Raw genomic sequence first — 8,567 nt, forward strand, 5'->3', positions numbered from 1 at the left:
TATCCCAGAGTGCTCCATTGTGACCGCTCTGGACAGCACTCTCAACTCAGATGCACTGGCCAGGTAGACAGGAAAAGAACCGCGAACTTTTGAATCTCATTTCCTGTTTGGCCAGCGTGGCAAGCTACAGGTGACCATGCAGAGCTCATCAGCACAGGTGACCATGATGGAGTCCCAGAATCGCAAAAGAGCTCCAGCATGGACCGAACGGGAGGTACGGGATCTGATTGCTGTTTGGGGAGAGGAATCCGTGCTATCAGAACTCCGTTCCAGTTTTCGAAATGCCAAAATCTTTGTCAAAATCTCCTAGGGCATGAAGGACAGAGGCCATAACAGGGACCCGAAGCAGTGCCGCGTGAAACTGAAGGAGCTGAGGCAAACCTACCAGAAAACCAGAGAGGCGAACGGCCGCTCCGGGTCAGAGCCCCAAACATGCCGCTTCTATGATGAGCTGCATGCCATTTTAGGGGGTTCAGCCACCACTACCCCAGCCGTGTTGTTTGACTCCTTCAATGGAGATGGAGGCAATACCGAAGCAGGTTTTGGGGACGAAGAAGATGATGATAATGATGATGAAGTTGTAGATAGCTCATAGCAAGCAAGCGGAGAAACCGGTTTTCCCGACAGCCAGGAACTGTTTCTCACCCTGGACCTGGAGCCAGTACCCCCCGAACCCACCCAAGGCTGCCTCCTGGACCCAGCAGGCGGAGAAGGGACCTCTGGTGAGTGTACCTTTTAAAATACTATACATGGTTTAAAAGCAAGCATGTGAAAGGATTACTTTGCCCTGGCATTCGTGGTTCTCCTAGATGTACTCCTAAAGCCTTTGCAAAAGGTTTCTGGGGAGGGCAGCCTTATTGCGTCCTTCATGGTAGGACACTTTACCACTCCAGGCCAGTAACACGTACTCGGGAATCATTGTAGAACAAAGCATTGCAGTGTATGTTTGCTGGCATTCAAACAACATCCGTTCTTTATCTTTCTGTGTTATCCTCAGGAGAGTGAGATATAATTCATGGTCACCTGGTTGAAATAGAGTGCTTTTCTTCAGGGGACACTCAGAGGAGCCCATTCCTGCTGGGCTGTTTGCCTGTGGCTAAACAGAAATGTTCCCTGCTGTTAGCCACAGGGAGGGGGGAAGGTTGAGGGGGTAGCCACGCGGTGGGGGGAGGCAAAATGCGACCTTGTAACGAAAGCACATGTGCTATGTATGTAATGTTAACAGCAAGGTTTACCCTGAAAGAGTGTAGCCACTGTTTTATAAAATGTGTCTTTTTAAATACCGCTGTCCCTTTTTTTTTCTCCACCAGCTGCATGTGTTTCAATGATCACAGGATCTTCTCCTTCCCAGAGGCTAGTGAAGCTTAGAAAGAAAAAAAAACGCACTCACGATGAAATGTTCTCCGAGCTCATGCTGTCCTCCCACACTGACAGAGCACAGACGAATGCGTGGAGGCAAATAATGTCAGAGTGCAGAAAAGCACAAAATGACTGGGAGGAGAGGTGGCGGGCTGAAGAAAGTAAGGGGCGGGCTGAAGAGAGTAAGTGGCGGGCTGAAGAGAGGGCTGAAGCTCAAATGTGGCGGCAGCGTGATGAGAGGAGGCAGGATTCAATGCTGAGGCTGCTGGAGGACCAAACCAGTATGCTCCAGTGCATGGTTGAGCTGCATCAAAGGCAGCTGGAACACAGACTGCCACTACAGCCCCTGTGTAACCAACCGCCCTCCTCCCCAAGTTCCATAGCCTCCACACCCAGATGCCCAAGAACACGGTGGGGGGGGCCTCCGGCCAACCAGCCACTCCACCACAGAGGATTGCCCAAAAAAAAAGAAGGCTGTCATTCAATAAATTTTAAAGTTGTAAACTTTTAAAGTGCTGTGCTTAAAGTGCTGTGTGGCATTTTCCTTCCCTCCTCCACCACCCCTCCTGGGATACCTTGGTAGTCATCCCCCTATTTGTGTGATGAATGAATAAAGAATGCATGAATGTGAAGCAACAATGACTTTATTGCCTCTGCAAGCGGTGATTGAAGGGAGGAGGGGCGGGTGGTTAGCTTACAGGGAAGTAGAGTGAACCAAGGGGCGAGGGGTTTCATCAAGGAGAAACAAACAGAACTTTCACACCATAGCCTGGCCAGTCATGAAACTGGTTTTCAAAGCTTCTCTGATGCGTACCGCACCCTCCTGTGCTCTTCTAACCGCCCTGGTGTCTGGCTGCGCGTAACCAGCAGCCAGGCGATTTGCCTCAACCTCCCACCCTGCCATAAACGTCTCCCCCTTACTCACAGATATTGTGGAGCACACAGCAAGCAGTAATAACAGTGGGAATATTGGTTTCACTGAGGTCTAAGCGAGTCAGTAAACTGCGCCAGCGCGCCTTTAAACGTCCAAATGCACATTCTACCACCATTCTGCACTTGCTCAGCCTGTAGTTGAACAGCTCCTGACTACTGTCCAGGCTGCCTGTGTACGGCTTCATGAGCCATGGCATTAAGGGGTAGGCTGGGTCCCCAAGGATACATATAGGCATTTCAACACCCCCAACAGTTATTTTCTGGTCTGGGAATAAAGTCCCTTCCTGCAGCTTTTGAAACAGACCAGAGTTCCTGAAGATGTGAGCGTCATGTACCTTTCCCGGCCATCCCACGTTGATGTTGGTGAAACGTCCCTTGTGATCCACCAGAGCTTGCAGCACTATCGAAAAGTACCCCTTGCGGTTTATGTACTCGGCGGCTTGGTGCTCCAGTGCCAAGATAGGGATATGGGTTCCGTCTATGGCCCCACCACAGTTAGGAAATCCCATTGCAGCAAAGCCATCCACTATGACCTGCACATTTCCCAGGGTGACTACCCTTGATATCAGCAGATCTTTGATTGCGTGGGCTACTTGCATCACAGCAGCCCCCACAGTAGATTTGCCCACTCCAAATTGATTCCCAACTGACCGGTAGCTGTCTGGCGTTGCAAGCTTCTACAGGGCTATCGGCACTTGCTTCTCAACTGTGAGGGCTGCTCTCATCTTGGTATTCATGCGCCTCAGGGCAGAGGAAAGCAAGTCACAAAGTTCCATGAAAGTGCCCTTACGCATGCGAAAGTTTCGCAGCCACTGGGAATCGTCCCAGACCTGCAACACTGTGCGGTCCCACCAGTCTGTGCTTGTTTCCCGAACCCAGAATCGGCGTTCCACAGCATGAACCTGCCCCATTAGCACCATGATGCATGCATTGGCAGGGCCCATGCTTTCAGAGAAATCTGTGTCCATTTTCTGATCACTCACGTGACCGCGCTGACGTCGCCTCCTCGCCCGGTATCGCTTTGCCAGGTTCTGGTGGTGCATATACTGCTGGATAATGCGTGTGGTGTTTAATGTGCTCCTAATTGCCAAAGTGAGCTGAGCGGCCTCCATGCTTGCCTTGGTATGGCGTCCGCACAGAAAAAAGGCGCGGAATGATTGTCTGCCGTTGCTCTGACAGAGGGAGGGGCGACTGACGACACGGCTTACAGGGTTGGCTTCAGGGAGCTAAAATCAACAAAGGGGGTGTCTTTACATCAAGGAGTATTTCAGGCAGTACTTCACGGAGGGTTCCAATAAGAAATGGTGCACCTAAGTTATTGTTCTTATTGGAACAAGAAGGTTAGCCTGGCCTCTGATTGATACATGGCTAGATTTACCTCGCTGCACCTTCTCTGTGAGTGACTGCAGTGTGACCTAGAAGAATGAGTCCCCTAGACGGGGGATGGGGGGAAGCAAATGAATACAGAACAAATCTGGTCTATTTCTTGTTTTGATCCACTCCATCTATCTTTTACATCTTTGGCTGGCAGCAGACGGTGCAGAAGGACTGCATGCCATCCACATCTCATGGCTGCTCGGCAGAAGATGGTACAGTACGACTGCTAGCCATCCTCATCTCTTGCCTGCCCGGCAGAAGATGGTACAATACGACTGCTAGCCATCCTCATCTCTTGCCTGCCCGGCAGAAGATGGTACAGTACGACTGCTAGCAATCCGTATCGCCTGCCTGCTCACCATAAGACGGTTCAATAGGACTGACTGCAGGACTAAAGAGAATGACCTGGTCAAGTCACTCCAAATTAAGTCCCTGCGCCCATGTCTGTCCAGGTGCTCCCAGCCGACGTGGCCAGGAGCACCTTGGACATGACGATGACGGCTACCAGTCGTACTGTACCGTCTGCTGCCACAAGGCAAGGGGTTGCTGCTACTGTGTAGCAAAACCGTACCGCGTCTGCCAGCACCCAGGAGACATAGGGTGACGGTTACCTGAGCGGGCTCCATGCTTGCAGTGGTATGGCGTCTGCACAGGTAACTCAGGAAAAAAGGCGTGAAACGATTGTCTGCCCTTGCTTTCATGGAGGGAGGGAGGGAACGGGGGCCTGACGATATGTACCCAGAACCACCCGCGACAATGTTTTAGCCCCATCAGGCATTGGGATCTCAACCCAGAATTCAAATGGGCAGCGGAGACTGCGGGAACTGTGGGATAGCTATCCACAGTGCAACTCTCCGGAAGTCGACTCTAGCCTCAGTACTGTGGAAGCACTCCGCCGAGTTAATGCACTTAATGCACTTAGAGCATTTTCTGTGGGGACACACACACTCGAATATATAAAACCGATTTCTAAAAAACCGACTTCTATAAATGCGACCTTATTCCGTAGTGTAGACATACCCTAGAAGTCCACTCAGTCCTACTTCTCGTTCAGCCAATCGCTCAAACAAGTTTGTTTACATTTGCAGAAGATAATACTGCCTGCTTCTTGTTTACAATGCCACCCGAAAGTGCAAACAGACGTTCACGTGGCACTGTTGTAGCTGGCATCGCAAGATATGTACATGCCAGATGTGCTAAAGATTCATATGTCCCTTCATGCTTTGGCCATCATTCCAGAGGACATGCTTCCATGCTGATTATGCTCTTCAAAAAAAAAATAGTGCGTTAATTAAATTTGTGACTGAACTCCTTGGGGGAGAATTGTATATCTCCTGCTCTGTTTTACCTGCATTCTGCCATGTATTTCATGTTATCGCAGTCTCGGATGATGATCCAGCACATGTTGTTCATTTTAAGAACACTTTCACTGCAAATCTGACAAAACACAAAGAAGATACCAATGTGAGATTTCTAAAGATAGCTACAGCACTCGACACAAGGTTTAAGAATCTGAAGTGCCTTCCAAAATCTGAGGGACGAGGTGTGGAGCATGCTTTCAGAAGTCTTAAAATAGCAACACTTTGATGCAGAAACTACAGAACCCAAATGAGCAAAAAAGGAAACCAACCTTCTGCTGGTGGCATCTGACTCATGATGATGAAAATGAACATGCATCAGTCAGCAGTGCTTTGGATTGTTATCAAGCAGAATCCATCATCAGCATGGACACATGTCCTCTGGAATGGTGATAGAAGCATCAAGGGACATATGAATCTTTAGCGCATCTGGCATGTAAATATCTTGCAGCGCCGGCTACAACAGTGCCATTCAAACACCTGTTCTCACATTTAGGTGTCATTGTAAACAAAAAGCAGTCAGCATTATCTCCTGAAAATGTAAACAAACTTGTTTGAGCGATTGGCTGAACAAGAAGTAGGACAGAGTGGACATGTAGGCTCTAAAGTTTTACATTGTTTTGGTTTTGAGTGCAGTTATGAAAAAAGCAAAAAAAAACCCCCAAAACCAACATCTTAATTTCTGGCAACTTTAAGGAAATTCCATATTTCAAGAAAATTAAAGAAAAAGCTCAGAAAAATTAGAATAGACTGAAAATAGAATAGACTAATTATGACCACACACTCCCATGTTAGTTCTGTAAGATCATGTGAAATACATTCTCCAGTCCTACAGATGACTTAAGTAAATGGCTTCTTTTCAGTGTCATTCCAGACCAAAAGAAAGTGGGAGTTGTGGGTGTGACATTGCACTCTATATGATTTTATAAAAATATGCTAATGAGTGTGAATATAATGTAACTGGAATATGCTTCATGCAAAAGGTCTCTTGTAAGGTATCATTACAAAGTTTATAATCTACTGAGTGTGGTCATCCTATTTGTATAAATGTATCACTCTTGTATCTGAAACTAGAAATATGAAATATAACTCTGAGGTCCTATTGTAGTTGTACAAAGTGTGGGCCATTAATAGTGGTTTGGAATCTTAATGGCTCCCATTAAGTAGGACAATTGACTGTAGATGGCTCTGTTTTACTTGTAAGTCTTCCTGAATACGTGTGGGCTGGCAAGTGGGTAATGAAGTCTTACAGAGACGTGATCATGTCACCTGACCTGGAATCCATCTTTAACCTAGTGCTTTTCCATTGAGAAAGAGGGGTGGGAACCCAGAGGGACAAAGGATTCCCACCTTTTGCAAAAGATATATAAGTGGGTGGAACAGAACAAATGGGGCAGCCTTCATGAGAAATCCCCTAGCTACCATCTGAGCTGGAACTAGGGCTGTACTAGGGAAAGGATTGTGCCCAGAGTAGGAAGGCGTCCAGTCTGTGAAAGAAACTTATTGAAACATCTCTGAGGGTGAGATTTTATCTGAATTCAGTTTTATTACTGTACTAGGCTTCGACTTGCGTGCTTTATTTTATTTTGCTCGGTAATTCACTTTGTTCTGTCTGTTACTACTTGGAACCACTTAAATCCTACTTTCTGTATTTAATAAAATCACTTTTTACTTATTAATTAACCCAGAGTATGTATTAATACCTGGGTGGGGTGGGGGTGCGGGGAGAACAGCTGTGCATATCTCTCTATTTGGTGTTATAGAGGGCAAACAATTTATGAGTTCATCCTGTACAAGCTCTATACAGGGTAAAATGGATTTATTTGGGGTTTGGACCCCACTGGGAATTGGGCATCTGAGTGTTAAAGACAGGAACACTACTTAAGCTGCTTTCAGTTAAGTCTGAAGCTTTGGGGCATGTGGTTCAGACCCTGGCTCTGTGTTGGAGCAAACTAGCGTATCTGGCTCAACAAGACAGGGGGCTGGAGTCCCAAGCTGTCAGGGAAAGCAGGGGCAGAAGTAGTCGTGGCACATCAGTTGGCAGCCCCAAGGGGGTTTCTGTGATCCAACCCGTCACAGTGGATTCTGAGACCATGGAGTTAAAATTGTCACTTGGGGTCTGAAATCACAGTTGCCAACTTTCACATAGTAAATAAGCACCCCAACTTTCACAATAAGCCAAAAATCAAGCTAATCCCATTTCAAAACAAGGCCAAAACAAGCCAATCCCTAAGAACCCCAACACTCTATGTGATTAGATCCCCCCGACGTGCAGTCTGGGACTGTGGTGGGCCTGCTGTGCACCCCTGACTCTCTCCCCCCTTGCCCCTGCTTACTGGGAGCCAATCAAAAAAAAGAAGCAACAAGCTGCAAGCCAAACAACCTACAAGCCAAAAAGTAGCCAATAAGCAACTCACAAGCCAATTAAGCCAAAAACAAGCCCAATTTCTGTGTTGTTTTTTCCATGGGTTTGGCATGTCTGCCTGAAATGTCTCTATTCGAAGTCAACTGCAAAACTCCAATCGTTTTCAGTGGGCACAGGGTTGAGTCTCAGAGGTGTGCTTAGTGCCAGTTTGTACACATCAGCAGATGACATTGGCATCTTACTCAAAACTGGGCGTAGGCAATGCCTTCCCTATGGGGATCTTCCCAATCCCTAGGCCACACTGAGGACATTTTTCATTAAAATTTAGCAGAAATGTTCCTTTGGCTTAATCCCAGGCTCCAGCCATAGGGTTTTAACTGCCATCTTTATGCTGATGATTCTCAGATCTACATCACCACTTCTTTTTTTCCTCTTTCCATTTCTCCTGTCTTCCTTAATCACGCTGCTGGTATGAAAAACTTGGCGTGAAAGTGTAAACTAGTATATTATCATTTGAATAAAGAAAAGGAGTACTTGTGGCACCTTAGACACTAACAAATTTATTTGAGCATAAATTTTCATGAGCTACAGCTCACTTCATCAGATGCATTCAGTGGAAAATACAGTGGGGAGATTTATATACATAGAGAACATGAAACAATGGGTGTTACCATACCCACTGTAACCAGAGCGATCACTTAAGGTGAGCTATTACCAGCAGGAGAGCAGTGGGGGGCGAGGAGGGGAACCTTTTGTAGTGATAATCAAGGTGGGCCATTTCCAGCAGTTGACAAGAACATCTGAGGAACAGTGGGTGCGGGGGGGGGGGGGGGGAGGATAAACATGGGGAATTAGTTTTACTTTGTGTAATGACCCATCCACTCACAGATTGACAGAGCCAGAAGAGTACCCAGAAGTCACCTACGACAGGACAGGCCCAACAAAGAAAATAACAGAACGTCACTAGCCATCACCTTCAGCCCCCAACTAAAACCTCTCCAACGCATCATCATGGATCTACAACCTATCCTGAAGGACGACCCATCACTCTCACAGATCTTGGGAGACAGGCCAGTCCTTGCTTACAGACAGACCCCCAACCTGAAGCAAATACTCACCAGCAACCACACAATAGAACCACTAACCCAGGAACTTATCCTTGCAACAAAGCCCGT

Source organism: Lepidochelys kempii, chromosome 3 (assembly GCF_965140265.1).
Source record: "Lepidochelys kempii isolate rLepKem1 chromosome 3, rLepKem1.hap2, whole genome shotgun sequence".
NCBI lineage: Eukaryota > Metazoa > Chordata > Testudines > Cheloniidae > Lepidochelys > Lepidochelys kempii.